The sequence below is a fragment of the Felis catus genome, chromosome B4, assembly GCF_018350175.1.
Source record: "Felis catus isolate Fca126 chromosome B4, F.catus_Fca126_mat1.0, whole genome shotgun sequence".
NCBI classification, from domain to species: domain Eukaryota; kingdom Metazoa; phylum Chordata; class Mammalia; order Carnivora; family Felidae; genus Felis; species Felis catus.
In genome coordinates, this window is record NC_058374.1 from 70095136 (window position 1) to 70113153 (window position 18018).

The window sequence follows — 18018 nt, forward strand, 5'->3', positions numbered from 1 at the left end:
CAGATAGTTTGTACTTAACCAAGCATTTTCACATGCATTGTTTTATTGAATCTTCAACATAACATTGTGAAGTCTGAATTATTAACTTCATATTGTACATGAGGCTTGGAGAGGTTGTGACTTGATCACACAGGTAATCAGTGGCCCAATTCAGGCTTTTTTTTTTTTTTTTAGAAAACGATTTCTGCTTCTAGCGTCAGAGTTCTGGTCAGTATACCTCAGCCATTTCTAAGAAACTCTCTGTATAAACCTATGGGTCAGAATACCAGAAGATGAACTGGCTAAATCCAAATACAAGAAAAACCTGTGTTCTATCAAATTCTTGCTTCTCTGTTTTTCCACATCATTTTTTCACGGCATTCCTTACCCTCATCCCCAGTCATTGCAACGTCAGGAGTGAAAGCGGAGTAGAAGGTGTAACTTTCAGTTGTTTTGGTACTTTCATGTTTTACTTAAAATGTCGTTTAATTAAGGCTAATTTTTTAAACTTCTTGGAGGAATTCCCTCTTCCCTTTTTATTAGATATAAATTGCAAGATAAAATCACTAAACCAGTTGATTGGTTACTCACCAGAGACCTGTGGCATGTCGCGAAGTCAACTACTCATCTAACTGTAAAGGAATGGTCTACACAAAAAATAAGATACTTGGGATTTCAACATTCCCTTTCGAATTACAATTTTTACAAGCAAGTCACAGTGGAATGGAAATGTGAATGGACCGCTTCCATCTGCGAGCTACCGGTGCACAAAGTGGACGTCTGTGCAGAGTCCTGGTCACAAATGGGGGTGGCCAACACTGCCCCATTTGTTCTTTTGTCACCACAACTCCCATCCAAACACAAGGATATTTCAGTTAATTATGGTCTTTTTTTTCTTTTCCTTCCAAGATCATGTCTAGCTAGTATGCCATATCTTCCTGTATCTTCCTAATTTCCAGATGAATTTCTTGGTGGACATTTTAAATTTGCAACACAATTTTGTAGGTAAAGTCCTGTGTTTTATTGTGTGAGAATTTTTTTGGCTCAGCTTCTCAAGGCCGGTATCTGCATTTTGTCTACTATGAGAAAGCTGCTCATCCTTTGGAGACTAGGGCTTTGGCTTGGACTGTGTAGTTGGCTTTAAAAAGCATCTATGGAGACGTCTGTGGGGCGAGACCCTGGCTTGTCCCCCTCACTGTTCTTGCAGCCATCACTGAATGTACTTGCTGTTGACATATGGCGCTGTTTGCTTCTAGCCGCGACGGTTACAGCCAATGTCCCCTATGGTATCTAGGTCCACATTGCGATAACGCAGCCCGAGATTTGGCCAACAGTTTCCATTTTCTCTAAAGCTCCCATTAAATCATGTCAAGTGATTTCAAAGCTGAACTCTTTTTTCTTTTCTCTCCAGAAAGCTTGCCAAGTGCATTCCTGCCTATGTATTAAGGGAATTTGGGTAGTCATTCCAAGAAAGTTCAGAAGGATAAAAGAAACATTCCAATTTCCATAGTGTTGATAAAGCATTGCAGCACATGTTAACAAGGTGTATCATTTAGGTCTTTATTTTAATCTGTGTCGCTCTTGTGTGGCAGGAAACTCTGGGCCTTTTCACACTCTTTGCTTTACAGGAAATCTCAATGGAGCCTTTACTAGGAGTCTGTTGCACACAGTTTAAAAGGAAATGCGACTTTATGTTCTTTTTACACTCAGAAGTCTGAAAGGAACATTGTTTTTTAAGAGCACTGCACAGAGAGCAGAACAAACTTTAATTACCTCCTTGAGGTGTCAACAATTAGGGAAACTGAGGAAGTCACAACTTCTGAGATGAGAGAGGCTTTTCAGGTGTTTTCAGGAAGGTGTTTTAAAAGGTACCTTGTCACTTGGGTAAGTGCAGTTTTCCAACTACTGTTTAATTGTCTGTCAAAGTCGGAATGCACATGAAGAGAGCATGGAGATAATTGAACTTCTCTGAGACAAGCAAGGAATTCATTTCCTGGTCAATGCCTCTGATAGATAACATTGAAGCTGCTTTAAGGCATTAAGTGAGGAAATTTCATTTTAGCCTTTTTTTTCTCTCTCTGCTTTGTTATTCTAGGTGACAAAGAGCAAATTACTTTAAGAAAAGTTGACACTTTTTAGTAACTGCCTTTCAAAATATAGCAACCCAAATCCTTCTTATGGGCTGATTTATTTTCTATGTGTGTTCTTCTTAGGTTAGGAGTGGTAGCCTGCCTAAAATGACGTGGTTCCATCACCTTCTGGCTTCTATTTCTTCTATTTCACAACAATCCCTGCAATATATTTTCTTCTCCTCACTTACACACTGGTATTTCCCTTTCATGGCACTCAGTGTGCCTCTGTCTCTCTATGTCCTGCTTTGAGATTATGGAAATCTGTCTGTTGGACTCCAGGATCCTCTCACAGACCTACCTTTCACTGTCCCAGAGCAGCTTTGTGTTCTGAAACCTAATCACAGAGAAAATTCATCTCCCAAATGTTTTTTTTTCTCACAACTGTTTAAAAAGTTTTTTTAATGTTTATTTTACTTTTGAGAGAGAGAGAGAGAGAGAGACAGACAGAGCATGAGTGGGGGAGGGGCAGAGAGAGAGGGAGACACAGAATCCGAAGCAGGCTCCAGGCTCTGAGCGGTCAGCCCAGAACCTGATGCAGGGCTCGAACTCAGGAACCATGAGCTGGTGACGTGAGCCGAAGTTGGACACTTAATCAACTGAGCCACCCAGGTGCCCCCACAACTGTATATTGAAGGACAGTGTGTCACTGGCTCTGTATTAGGTGCTGGAGGAAAATCCTTGCCCTCATGGAGCTTATGTTCAAGGGGAGAGGGCATCAGCTTCTCACTGTAAAATATAAACTGGATCGCCTTAAATCTTCTGTAGCTTTCTTTTTCACGGCAAGATGTGTACTCCTGTAGTTTGAACACATCCTACTGGGATGGAGACGGAATTCTTTTTTTTTTTAAGATTTTATTTTTAAGTAATCTCTATACCCAACATGGCGCTCAAACTCACCACCCCAAGACCAAGAGTATAATGCTCTACCGACTGAACCAGCCAGGCTCTGTGAGACTGAACTCTTACTAAGAGAAAATCGCATTCACTGGGTTAAGGCATTGGTAATTCAGGGCCAGGAGTTCTTTCTGCTATAGGTGTCTCTGTCGGTTTTTCAAGATTATATGAGGAGGGAAAGAGAACCTGAAACACAAATCTTTCCACAGGCATTATCCATTTCCCTGCCCGGATGGCCTTGTTTTAAATTCTAAAAAGTGACACCAATTCAGAAACAGACCCAGAAAAGACGAAAATTCCTGCTTTCATGGAGCTTGCGTTTGCCGAGGGAGGCAGAAAACACAAAAGATAGATAAGTAATGCGTGTCAGGTGCCGTTACTATAGTAACAGAAAGTACTATTATCTACACAGTTTGCAAAGTAATCTCCTAAACACCATTGTTCAACACATATTCATTGAGCAACCCATTTGTAGTAGCCATTATGCTTACAACTGTGGCGTTGTTACAATTTTATCCGTATCTTAAGATTGAAATTTTGATATTTAGAAAGGTGAAGTTATTTTTTTCCAAGGCACTAGAGCTGACAAATTGCAGAACCAGGATCCAAACTCATATTTTCAGTTTCCAAGTACAGTTCTCTTTCTAAGGCAAGAGCTGTAACTTTAAAATCTGGGCCCTGAAGCAGACATTTCTATAGAAGCGTCCTTGTTTCTTCGTTCACTCCTTCACTTACTATTTAATGGCAAAATAAATCCATCTCTAGGCAAATGGATTTGTACCTTCAGGGACTTCTTACCATGTGTGTTGCTGGGGTGATGTTTTATCTTCAAGTAAATGAGTTTGGATCGCCTCAAAATTCATTACGACTTGTTAAAGGAATGTATGATTGTGTTTTTAAAATTTGCATTCATAAACTTTCCTTTAAATGACGTTAAAGAAATTCATTTTCCACAACATTCTTCTCCCTGTTTCATATCCTTTATTCTTTCAATTTCCTCTGGTTAAATGAATTTCAAAATTAGACCCTTTGACTCTTTTATAAACTGTGTTTGCAGAGTCTCTCAATCCTCCACGAGTCTTTGCTGGGTTCTTAAAAGCCCATGGCTCTTGGAATTCATCCTTTATGTGGGAAACAGGAGAGATTATTTTTTTACTTTTTTATTTTATATAGAGACAGCATGAGTGGGGAGGGGGGAGAGAGAGAGAGAGAGAGAGAGAGAGAGAGAGAGAGAGAGAGAGAGAGAGAGAGAATCTCAAGCAGGCTCCAGGCTCTGCGTGGAGCCCAACGCAAGGCTCAATCCCTCAACCCTGGGATCATGGCCTGTGCCAAAATCAAGAGTTGGACGCACAATTAACTGAGCCACCCAGGTGCCTCTTTACATTTTAACTTAATTTCATTTAATTTTATCTTAAGTAGGCTCCATGCCCAACGTGGGGATTGAACTCACTACCCTTCGATTAAGAGTCACACGTTCACCTGAATGAGTCGGCCAGGCATCCACCAAGAGATTCTTGAAAATAATCTGAGTTGATGTGTATTTCTGCTCTTTTACAACAGTTTCTCAAGGTAGGAAGTTTAAAACAAAGTTGGGACAGTTGTGAAAAAGTCAGCACAGAGCAGAAAGTCCTAGCTTTCGGAGGCCAGCAAAATCAGACTCCTGAATGTTGATAGAGACACATACTGTTTTTAGTTGTGTTTCTACAGTCTCCCCTTCCCTGTGATTCTTGTCGTTGGACAGATTCCTCTCCAGTAAAATGTTTTAAACTGATCTTAAACCAGGATGAGTGCAGCAATGGGGACATGATGAAAGCCAGCACGTTACAGTGGACAGAGCACGCAAATTTTTAAAAATAGTTGAGCAACTTGTATAGTTAATAATATTTAAAAAGACACAAAAATAAGAATCTTCAAAAAATAAAAAAAAAAGCAACTTTTGTTCAACGTAGAGATTATCGCTGTGAATATTTTGGGATGGTCTTTCCTCTCAGTCGTGTTTTCCTCTCACAAAAATATGTGATCGTATATTATGGACTTCTTTTTCTGGGCATTTTCTTCTTCGTCTGCCTCATTTTTATGACTCTTCAGTGGACTGATGTATTATGATTTATCTGCCTACTTGTCTAGTATTGACCATGTAAGTTATTTCTAATTTTTTCATTCTCATTAATGTTATAATTAACATCCTTAAAGTAAAACGTTTGAGCACATCTGTGATTAGGTCCTTAAACTAGTCCACAGAAGTTAAATTTTGGGGGCAATGGGTATGTAGGATGTTAAGGTTTTTTTCTGGTTTTGTCAAATTGTTCTTGAAATTCTATATTGCCAACAATAGTGTATCGTGAATTAAAACATTGGATAAGAAACTCTGAGATGTAGAAGGTGCAATACGTAATTTTAAAAAGTACATTCCAGGAGCGCCTGGGTAGCTCAGTCGATTAAGTGTCCGATTCTTGATTTTGGCTCAGGTCATGATCTCATGGTCATGGGATCGAGCGCTGCCTGTGTTAGGCTCCGCAGTGAGCATGCAGCCTGCTTGGTCTCTCTCTCTCTCTCTCTCTCTCTCTCTGCCCCTTCCCCTGTTACTCCATCTCTTTCTATGTAAATAAATAAACATAAAAAAATAAAAAGTACATTTCAGATCATTTCAACTACTAAATCTACTCTGTTTCTTCAGTTTGGGGATTATTTTTCTATTGGCCAACCATCCCAAAGAAAGAAAAAATGGAATGCCATTATAATGCAGAAGGTCTATGGAGTATGCTAAACTGGGAATTGGGAAATGTGGCCTTTATTCCTGTCTCTTTTACTCACTTGACGTGTGTGACTCTATGTCAGCCAGAAAGGCCCCCTTCCTGGGCCTTCAACTCTTTATTTGTGGTTCCAGGATAATAATTAATACTATCTATCTTCTTTTACTCTCAAAGTGAATCATAAAATTCCATGCTTACCTTGTGCATCAATAAGTGAGGTATTTCATTTATTAAATGGATATCTGTTGTTTTGCCTGTCCAGCCTATTTCTAGCATCTTCTACCGTGGAACTGCTTTTTCTCATCACCATGGACTCTTCCCCAGTCTACACACTTGCAGTCTAATCCTGTTCCTGGCCCTGGTCCGGGTTTGGTCGGGTGGAACACCAGGTCCTCTCGGGTTCAAAGATGGATCTACAAATGGGCATGCGACCCAAGTCAGGCTCCTGTGAACTTTCTTCCTGGATTTCTTTTTTATTTTATTTTTTATTTTTTTTAACGTTTATTTATTTTTGAGACAGAGAGAGACAGAGCATGAATGGAGGAGGGTCCGAGAGAGAGGGAGACACAGAATCTGAAACAGGCTCCAGGCTCTGAGCGGTCAGCACAGAGCCCGACGCTGGGCTCGAACTCACGGACCGCGAGATCATGACCTGAGCTGAAGTCGGACACTTAACCGACTGAGCCACCCAAGCGTCCCCCCTTCCTGGATTTCTGAGTGGCTTAGTGGTGTGCTGGCTCATACTGGCTCACAGGAACCTATGTTCATTTCTAGGAATTTCACAAATCAGTTGTTAAACACAGTCTTTTTTAAAAATTAGATGACACAAACTTATATTAAAATAAAGGTAGTGAATACTCAAAACTCATAGCTTTCTAATTATTGTACTACATTTTATTATAACCTACGCTGTATAAGTTATTTATGTCACATTCTTTTTTTATGGTAGAAACACCATACATGTCTTCTCAGTTCCTTGTTTAGTGATGTCAAATTGGCTGGTTGAAATTGGCCCAGGGTTGAATATTTACCCCATGGAAATTGGCGAATGCCAGTGGATATCCAAAACCAGAGTTGTTTTTGTTCATTTATTTTTTCTGAAAATCCAGTTGTTTAACATTTAAAAAATCACACCGGTGGCTGAAACTATTGGGAAAGAGACTCTTGCTTCTTATTTGGTTGCTATGCTGCTGAAATATAATCTTCAAGTAGCCAAAGGGCCATTCTGGTTATTTGGGAAGAGCTTGTCCAAGAATAATGCCAACAAATTTGCCCACAAAGCAGAGCTGAGTGATACAGAGAAATGAGAGTCTTAATGTCTGGTGAGCATTTGGTATTTTAGTTGGATAAGAACCTGGCTCAAACCACATTAGGTTTTTATAACTTACGAATGAAAGTCTTTTTGATAATACAGATTGCATGATCTCTAAGACTCCCTTACAACATAAATAATACACGATTTTAAATTATATAAAAGGGGGAGGGGAATTCCTTAGCTAAATATTTAGTGCCCATAGTTACTATCTTTGAAAAGAAATCAAATAAAAAAAATATGGCCCAGTGAACTCATACAATTCGTCCTCACTCACTCAATCTTGTATGATGGGAGCATTATCTTATTAACTGAAATTTCAGCCGTGAAATGGATTAAATAAACTGATGTTAATAATTACAGTTAGTTTTACAAAATTCCCCCTTCCTTTTAAAATGTAATACGGTGCTTCAGTTGATTCACTTTAAGAGAATTAAAAAAACCCTACTTTTAATTATCCTCAGATAATGAGCATTACCTATATTTGATCACAATACTGTCTCCAGAAACCTGGTTTGAACACAGTTACTCTGCATTTTAAGAACACTCTGCACTTTCCCTCTTTGAAATATTGACTTCATTTTGCCAAAGTGCTGCCTGCCATTGCGGACCCCAAGGTACTGTTTCTTAATTAGCGAAGGAGTCTGAAGCAGGTCCTGTTGAGGTGTTAGGAATCTTCTCCAAGTTGACACTGCTCCAGTGTATATTTAACACTTTATTCCTGGCTCATTATGGCGATGACCCATTTCACATACTGTCGATTCAAAAGAATCAAAATCCCTTTGGTGTGTTTACTTTCTGGTACTTGACTGTTGATAACTCAGAGGTGTTAGTGGTTAATTGTCAACGTTCACAAAAACCCTGAGACCAAAACTAATAATTTGCCAAGTGCTAAGTGGGTTTACGTTTACCACCCCCGAAATACAGTGTTCCCTTCTTTATCCGGCTTTAAAAAGATGTTGGAGAAAGGCCGTTTTGATTTGGATGATCATATTTAAAACTAAACCAAACAGCAGAAATCTCGGCACCGGGACTATTAGCTTTGCTAGACTTATTTTTAGATGCCAGAACACTGGGGTCGTGCTGCCAATAGTTGGCAGCCCCCTCTGAAGTCCATTGTTGTTCTGCCCCTTTCGTTAATGAGGTCTTATCTTGCAGCTGTAACAAAAAATGTATTCAAATGAACGTGAGTGAGAACTATGGTGCAGTGAAGCAAATCAGCCTTTTTTCGGGACTGACTGTGCATTCATTCCCCGCACCAACATTTGCATTTCTCAAATTCTGTTCTGAGGAGCCTTATTAGGGAAACAGTCCAGGTCAGCGTTTTCAACGTGCAGGTCACATCTACATCTGAGTCGCCTGGTGTGTCTGTTAAAATATAGACTCCAGGGCTGCTGTGGACTCCCATTTTCTGGAAGTGGGGCTTGGCAACCTAGATTTTTAACAGTTCCTTGGTGATTCATACATCCTTTGGGAATAAGGGGGTCTAATAGATTTGTGAACCACTTTCTTGAAGGTTTATAAGCCAGATGAGCACATTAAAGGCTCTGAGAAGTCCTGTAGTGGGGGGAGACTGTTTGACTTTTTAAACACAGGATTTCCTCAAATTATTTTACAAAACTTTTTTTTGGGGGGGAACATGTTATTTGACCAGATATTATTGGAAAATTTACTCTAACCAATATCATAAGAAATATAGATTGTTGCAGACAACTGCTTGCTAATTTGATACTAATGAGCTAATACAGTATCTTGGTATGCACAATAGACAGGAAGATGTGAGTGTGAATCCCGCGTTTTGTACTGTTGGCTCAGTTTGCCTCGCAGTAATATTCGCTTAGTCCTATGGTGATAGGATGAAAGAGTAAATTAATACCAACCCAGAATCACTGCCAGAAAAATAATTTAAACAGAAAGCCCTCTTGATATTGTCATCTTTTATGAAGAGCAACACATTGATACTTTTGGCAATTGTTCTTTGCGCAGACATTCTACCTCCTCACTCTACACCCCCAGGGAGGAGATCTGGTTACTATTTTACAACGGAAGATATGGAGAGAAGACAGAGGGCTATTTCAGAAATGCCAATCAGGTTGAACAATGGGAAAAGCAGTAAATACATTTGAACAGGAAATTGGGTGGAAGTGAAATAATTCTTCACCCTGTAGCAGAAAGGGTGAAAGGCAGCCCCAGTCTTCCGTCCCACCCTTCCTCCGATTAGGCACAAACAACACAAAGCCAGGGAGGTGGAGTGAGTAAAGAAATGATAAGTAACAATGAACTTGGGAGGCTTCAGCAGGTCCTTCTCTGAGGTGGGGCTGCCTTTTACTCGTCTCTACAAATAGAGGGCACAAAGATGGGTCCAGAGTAAAGAAAGTAGGAATAGATTAGCTGCAGGGAGAGATAGAAAGACACCTTGGGGTCTCCTTTCAGATGGCCTGGGCTGGCCCACTAGGGTAGAGAAGGAGACAGGGTGCTGGGTTCCTTCTGTCTCTGGATCACACCAGGCATTTCCTACTCCCATGCCTTGGCACATTCTGCCTTTTCTTGAAATGCTCTTTCTTGCCTCTTTTTTCCAACTATGTGCCCACAGAACTTGGCTGATTCTTCTAGTTTACTCCTGTAATAGTATATTCATGGTATGCTGATAGACTGGGAACTCGTGGAGGGCAGGGATATTTTCTTCATTATCTTTACGGATAATACCTTGCACTAGGCTCGGCTCCTAGCATAAAACAGTTTTTTCAATAAAGGTTTCTTTGCGGTTGCCAGGGAGGCCACACACCTCAACAGGGTGCTCCTAGGTGATTGTCAGAGTACTCATGTAGAGTTCCAGGGATGCAGAATTTTAGGAGGCTGCCTCGCAGCCTCTTGCAGTGATAGTTCATATAGGAAGCAAACGACGGCCTGGAACTCCAGCCCCCTCCTTCCTAGTCCAATGTACTCTTGAGTAGCCTAAGGTCATTTGTGTAATTAAAGAAAAAAAAATCCTGACGTTACCCAGTGCTATCATGACCTTTCCGAACTACGGTATAAACCAGCATTTAAATTAATATCTGCATCAGTAAAAAAAATGCAGAGTCACTGAGTTAAAAGTGACTTAAGGAGAGTGTTTTACTTCCGAATAAAATTCGTTCCATCTCTTCTCGCACTCCTTGAATTTTTGCCTCCCTTTGTGCTTCTTCCTGATTCGGGGCTTGGTGTGGAAGCTACGGTTAAAAATTGCTGGGTGAGAAGCTATTCTCCAGGTACTCTCAACTGTATTGGAAAGAGAAGGTCTCATAAATCACATAAGAGATCCAGGGCCTCTGGGACTGCTTAGTTGCCAAGTGAATTCTGATTGATTGCTTTGGAAAATATGTACATTTTTCCAGGAGCTTATCTGAAATAAAATAAAGATTCATACTTTCTCAGACTGAGCTCCCTCTCCACCAAATTTCAGTCATAGCCCGGTCATTTTAAAGGGCGGCTAAAAGATGAGTATAAGCATTAGGTGTTTAGTTAAAGACTTGGACAGCAGAGCACAGATGTTATTCCAAATGGAGAAAGGTCTGGAACAACAGAGTGTCCCCAACGAGACAAAAAAATAGGAACCAGATTCGGGTGATAGGGCTCATGCTGACTTTATCAAATTCACTCCTAAACGGTGATCAGCACCGTAGAGGGCTTGCTGGGAAAACCAGGATGTCTGATGCGGTTATATCACCACCACAGCAGGAGGTGATATGACTTAGGGTCCTGGGGGAACTGGAGTGGTGGATGGCTAAGAACAGTGGAACTCAATGGGAGGAAAACATTCCAGTCTTAATCCTTTTAGGTCACAGAATCTGTTGAAAACCTCTGCAAGCCGTGAACCTTCTCCCCAGAAAAACTCACAAACACGTGAAAGCCCACAGGCTATTTCAGGGACTTCACAGACCCCCTGGTGCCTGGAGGAGTGTGGGACCCCACGTTAAGTGCCTTCCCGCAAAGTTCCTGGTTTCCTGATGTGGCGGCTCTGCCCGCTGGCTCCCGGCGTTTCCCAGGTGGCACAAGGCAGGGCTGGGTCCCGGCAAAAGGAGAGGGTGGAACATGTGCCATGAGGCTGACTCAGTTATACTGAACACAAGTGGCCTTCGTCCCCCACAGATTTCCCAAACTCTGTCGTGTGGTGAGACCGTCTGGGAGAGATTTAAAATTCTCTCAGCGTTAATATATACTTCCGTTTATAGTATGCCCAAAAGGAGAATGCACACTTTCAATTGGACTGACTTGGTAATTTGGTTCGGTGGTGGGCTAGGCTCATTCGCCAGATGATTACAGTTCACATGGGTACCAGGACCTGCTTGGTCCCAAGATACAGCTCAAGAGATTTTCTCGTTTGTGGTCATTACCAGCTCTTCTGAGTCCATCACTTGTGAACGAAGGAAGACTTCATTTTGCATTAGTAGCCTAGCCAACTTGATGACGCATTCTTGAACAGACATGGGAAAGAAGGTGGATAATGACAGTGTCTAACACGTTTTGTTTATCCAGAAATCAACCATCCCCAGGAGGTTGACATATAATCCCATGCTTCATCTGTCATCCATACTTTATGTAATAATAATAATAATAATAATAATGATAATGATAATCATTTACACTTATATAGGTACTTTCATCTAGGGAATCTCAAAGCTTTACAAACACTAATTACTTCTTCCAGTGTCCCTGTGAACTAGGTGAGGCCCATTTTACAGGTGAGGCAATTGAGGCACAGAAAGGACAAGAGGCTTTCTCAAGGCTATTGGGTGGCTGCTGAGAGAGCTCAGAAGCTTGGAGGGTTCTGTATCTCCAGTTGTCAAGAGGAAGCCGCACCTTGTGGGTGAGAGAATGGGAGGGACCACATGGGAAGGAAGCCCTCACTCTTCTGGGGCTTAGTTACCTAAACTCCAGCAGCCCACAGAAACACAGGGTGAGTTTCCAGAGCAAACACTCTCCCATCCACACCGCATGATGCGCACAGCCTGTGTGATGGGCTGTTTCTGAGATCTAAGCCGTAGAGATGGGGCTAAAAATGGCTGTCATATATGTTTGGATAGGAAGAAGAGGGACGAACTTGGGTCGAAAGTTGTCTTTGTGGTAGATGCTATTGAGAAGCATTGGCCCCCTCTATGCCAAGTTGGAACAATAGTGGCCTTTGACTTGTTTTATTCTGTTCCACCATACGAACTATCTGATGTGCACATAACGAGGACAAGATGTTCAAAAAGGGTCCCATATGCAATTGCCAGGGACCAAATGGAAAGTAGCTTCTCACTATAGGCTTTTCAGTTGTAGAGAGTGCTTGAAATTCCCCCGAGTGAGTGGTGCTAAGTTCCAGGGAGCACTCTCAAACTTTGGGATGAATGCCAGTCATCTATGGACCTGTTCAACTGCAGATTCTAGTTCAGTAACTCTGGGGTGGGGCCCAAGATGCTGCTGTCCAGTGACGCCAGTGCCAGTCCCTGTATTAGTTCTCCACGTAGCAAGACTCTGTACTACACCACACTACATGAGGCTTGGGTTTAGAGGAATTAGGCCTGGGTTTGAACATTGGTCTGCTGATTAGCGAGAGATTTGGGACACCAAAACTTTCCGAGCCTGTGTCTGTTTCTTTAAATGGTTGTCATTACTCCCTCCGTCACAGGGTTGAAGATGAATAAAATAACCCAATAAAAAGAGTCTGTCACATGCTAGACCTCCACAAATAGTCATTCATTCCCCCAGGCTCCCCAGTTCATCCTGTCTGGCTATATTCCCAAACAAATAGTTCATAGTTTTCCCTCCGTGTCTGCCATAATCACCAACTATATTTGATCTAGCTTGCCTTTTTCATACAACTTTACCTCTATATTCTTTTTCTTTCATGTGTAAAAGCCAGCATCAAATGTCATTCCCCCCCCCCCACCCCATTCTCAAAAGGCTTTTCTCCAGTTAATTTTTTGTCTCATTAACATCATAAACTTGTCTCTGGCTTCCTGTGTTCTAATTTGATCAGGGATCTACAATAGAAGTGAGACTATAGGGTATTCATGTAGTAAACAGGTATTTATTAAGCACCTATTATGCTAGGTCCTGGGCATACCATTGGCAATGTCATAGACATTTTCCTTTTTTCTCTACTGTCTTTGTTGCCTGTTTCACTCTCTGGGCAGTAGTGAAGTCTTCCTTTATCCACTGATGGTTTTAGACATTTCTCTCATCTCCTTCTGGTTTCGTTTTCCTCTCTTCCTATTGCCCATAGTACACCTTTGGTTCTTTTCTCTCTGAATCTAGCAGGCTAACTAAAAACTTGTCTCCTAAAAATCTTTATAAAACTCATTTTGTTTGGATGTCTGTGAGTGAAATAGTTTTGAATTTTTTTTTTTTAAAGCAACATTGAAAGCCACGGATAGTATATAAATACGGGGGGAAAAGTCTGGAATAACACACATTTCCCTGTTAGCACTGGAATTGGTAAGAGGAAACTCTCACATATTTCTTTACGTATTTTTGGCATTTGGGGGCCAAAAAAAATTTCTCCCTTGCTGATAATAGAATCAGCAAGTTCTATTCCATGATACAGGGGAAATAAAAAAAGGGAGAAAAAAAAAATCTACACCTATGGATTAATGGGTAGCCAAAGGTATGGTGAGGAAACAAATGAACATGAGACTTACAATGTTCAGATCTGCCCACATTCTCACCTGCAGTCTTATGTCTCAGTTGCTGGGTCTGTCTTATTCAGGTTTCAAGTCGCTGGTGTGGAACTTCATCTTCCTGGGATTACACAGTGTCAGGAATGCTGTTGGCATGAAAGCAATACTACTAGTAAAGCAACAGGAGGCATTTTTACAAGAGAGAGCACTACCCAGATGGATTTTGATAAGGTTGGTATGTACCCCAAGAGGTCATAATTAACCACATCAGAGAAGGAGTGGCTTCTTAAGCAAATGGACTTTATCTTGCCATCTGCCAAAAAAGTACCAAATGCTCTCACTTTGTTGAAAAACATCTGCGCTCTTGGAACTGAGTCTTCATAGCTTTAAACTGATGAACGTGATTGAAGAAATATATTTATTACTTATGCGTTTGACCTCCCAGACTTTACCTGGCACCTTGTTTCTCTCATGTCCTCCTAGTTTGGACTCATGGTCTACCATTTGCATAAATGAGAAAGTATTGGATCATGGCTGAATTGGGAACAGAGAGAAATTATCTGATCAAAACAGAGCAGGAAGAATTTAATTTTCCCAGCTCACGGTCAATTTTCATCCTACCAGCTGGTATGCTGGACTGAACAGTTGTTGGAGAATTGAGATCGTGGGCTAAGTTGTATTAGAATTTAGCTGGGACTCAACCCGGCTTCTCACTACAGTCCCCTGGAGAGATTTATTCCAGAGAGCTTGATTCAATCACCCAAACTTTGGAATTAATAAAAACAACAAAACAACAGTACAAAACCCCACGACTCTCCTGGGACTAAACCAGCTTTAGAAGAGGACTTTGGACTGCACAGCTTCTTTTTTTTTTTATGTTTATTTATTTTTGAGAGAAGAGAGAGATAGAGCATGAGTGGAGGAGGGGCAGAAAGAGAGGGAGACATAGAATCCGAAGCAGGCTCCAGGCTCTGAGCTGTCAGCACAGAGCCTGATGCACAGCTTGAACTCATGAACCGCAAGATCATGACCTGAGCCGAAGTCGGCCGCTTAACTGACTGAGCCACCCAAGTGCCCCAGGACTGCACAGCTTTTAATTAGAGACCACATAGTTCTCTAAAGGAAGACTAGACACTGTTTGACTTTGCTCTGTCCTGTGACTTTTGGTTTCATGTATATTCAGGAAATCATCAGATATATGGTCAAATAAATTAGAATAATCCAAGAATATGTTGAACATTTATAATTGTGTTTCAGGCAGGTACTTTTACTTTATATACATGAAACTCTACTACTGCGTTTCTCTGCAAATAAGCCTTCTTTCTTAAATGTTAATGAAGAAGTTCACCTTTTGTTTATGCAATAATTGTTAAATTATCAAACTCTTCCAAAATGCAGAATAAAAACCTTATCCTAGCCCTGGAATTTCTGCCTTGGTCGGGGGTGGGGAGAGGGTGTCATCTTTGGGTTCTCCGCCTGCCTCTGCTTTTTGGAGGTGCAATACTTATTAGATGCATTTCCATTATTTGTCTTGGGTTTGATAAAGGTGTTTGAGACTAATTTTTCTGCTTTGTGGTTTTCATTCTATTTCTTTGTTTCCAATATTAGTTGGGGGTCTATTTGGCTGTGCTGTTCCTTACTCTACCACTTTCGCAGGGAGTTCTTCTAACATTTTAGAAGGTGCAGAGATAAACCAGAATGTGCCCCATGAAGGATAACTGGATGTCAAAAGATCTAAAACCATGCCAAGGGATGAACATTTGAAGGAAATGGAGGAAAATTTCCTAGAAAAATTATGGTGTGAAATTATATGGTGATAGCTTCCTTAGTACATTTTCTTCCTTAATAAAAATTTTCTTTCTTAATTAAAGAAAATTCAGATCCTCCAAGGTTGTAATCCTTGTTCTTTAATAAGTAACTTCCTTTAGGGTAAGGATGGTATTCATCATTCATCTGTGTTGCTAGTCTCTCTGTCATATTCATGATCTATAGCAGTAATTGATCAAAGCATTCTTTTCTGCTGAATCTGGAGGTGTTCTCAGAATTTTTCTCAACCATGTTCCAGGCAGCCACTACTAATTGATTGGTGTTGGCATTAAAGATGACACTTATTTGCAATCCTACCTGAAAGCTCTCTTGCTAATTATAGCTACCATGATGATAATTCTGTCCTTCAACCACCAAAAGGGCTTCTTGAGCCTTATTTGAATAGCCAGGTGGTAATGGTTGAGACATGATTGTTGAGACAATATCGGTATATTTTATTAGGACTGTAATCAAGGCTAGGTGAATAAGAGGTGGAAACAGAGCATCATAAAAACCAGTCTTGCTCCATTCTTCTCTAACCTACCTTTAGCCTCTAGAAGGATACTTCCTTGCATAGTTCCTGGTCTTCCTCCTTGAGGAAGAAAATAATTTTAATTCTTACATTCTTGGAATGCTTTTAGTATCTCCAAGACTTTGAAATTTAGATCTAAGAAAATGAAACCCTGGTGGCTCAGTTAAGCATCTGACTTCAGCTCAGGTCATGATCTCACAGTCCATGAGTTCAAGCCCTGTGTCAGGCTCTGTGCTGACAGCTCAGAGCCTGGAGCCTACTTTAAATTCTGTGTCTCCCTCCCTCTCTTGCCCTTCCCCCACTCACACTCTTTCTCTCTCTCTCTCAAAATTAAACATTAAAAAATTTTAAGAAAAAGAAGAGAATTACAAGTGAATTGCCTGGCATTTTGCCTACTTAACTATTGTCCATTCAATGATCTCAAAATCCTAACATTCTTTCAGGAGATTCATGCATTTCAAGGTTATGAGTGCAGTCTTCAAATATTTGAAGAGAAAAGGAGAATGAAACCTCCTTTTATGGGGAACAGGGATAGGGTTATTGTATATTCTTTCTGAGGGCCAACTAGACCAGTAGGTAGAAATTAGAAGGGGGCAGACTTGGGTTTAATTGGTTATATCTTCTATTAATAAGAGCTGCCCTAACATGAATAAGTTATCTGATGTTATAGAGTGCTTCCAATCACTGGGAATATTTAGGCAAAGTCTGGATTGCCCTCTGCAATAGAGTTCAATGGATTCATGGATATTTTGATGGAAAACTGAACTAAATCTCCCAGAGGAAACCTTGTTTTTAAGTTAGCTAGAGCTACATTTGTGTGTGTGTGTGTGTGTGTGTGTGTGTGTGTGTGTGTGTTATATGTGCTTATATTAAGGTAGTTTATAAATCTTTGACCTTTTCTATCCTGACACCTGCTGGCCAATGAGTGACTGACTATAGGTCATGATGATACACCTACAACTTCTAAATGGGAAGGTCTTTGAATGGGAAATGAAGAGACAAGGTGATGGAAAAATAAGAGTGATAATATATACTTGTATAGGTTTATAAGTGAATATAACATAGCTGCATTAGAATATATAAATGTATACATATATAATCTATAATTATAAGTATATAAGTGAATGCAACAGTCAATTTCAAAAGAAGTTTTTTTAAAGATTTTATTTTTAAGGAATCTCCACACTCAACATGGGGCTCAAACTCACAACCCCAAGATCAAGAGTCGAATGCTCTTCCAACTGAGCCTTCCAGGCACCCCATTTTAAAAGAATTTTAAACAGAATTGTGGGGGTGCCTGGGTGGCTCAATTAGTTGGGCATCCAACTTTTGGTTTCAGCTTAGGTCATGATCTCAGGGTTCATGAGATTGAGCCCCGTGTTGGGCTCTGCACTGACTTAGAGTCTGCTTGGAATTCTCTCTCTCCCTCTCTTTCTGTCCCTCCCTGCTCATGCTCAAAACAAAACAAAACAAAACAAAACAAAACAAAACAAAACCAAACCTAGAATTGTGATCTTACCATTATAAGATATTATGTAGCCAAAATAACAGTACTATGGAAAATATATAGTTCCCCCAAATTTCCTAAGTTCCTCAAACACACATTACTTTAGTGATGTGTTAGTTTTATACTGCTGCCCTAACACATTACAACACATCTTATGGCTTGAAAGACACTATTTATTATTTTATGGATCTGTGGATTAGGAGAGCACATGAGTGTCATGGGGCTGCAATCAAGGTGTCAGACAGTGCTGCTTTCTTTCCTGGAGGCTCTGGGGGAAGCCCATTTCCCCACCTTTTCCAGCTAGCAGCGGCCCCCTTCCTTCATCTTCTAAGGCTGCAACTGTACATCTCTTTGACCATTCTTCTACAGTCCTATCTCTCACTGATTAGCTTTAACTGGAAAAGGTTCTCTGCTTTTAAGGATTCTCGTGATTAAATTTGGTTTACTTGACTAATCCAGAGT

At 40.6% G+C, this 18018-nt stretch overlaps 1 long non-coding RNA gene across 1 annotated transcript in view; it reads right to left on the reverse strand.

Annotated features, from left to right (window-relative positions):
• Positions 1 to 18018, reverse strand: part of LOC123386578 — a 67511-nt gene that overhangs the window by 22388 nt on the left and 27105 nt on the right. The window contains exon 2 of the long non-coding RNA XR_006600662.1: positions 13760 to 13857. This is a non-coding gene — a long non-coding RNA (uncharacterized LOC123386578). The remainder of the gene's footprint in view (positions 1 to 13759; positions 13858 to 18018) is intronic.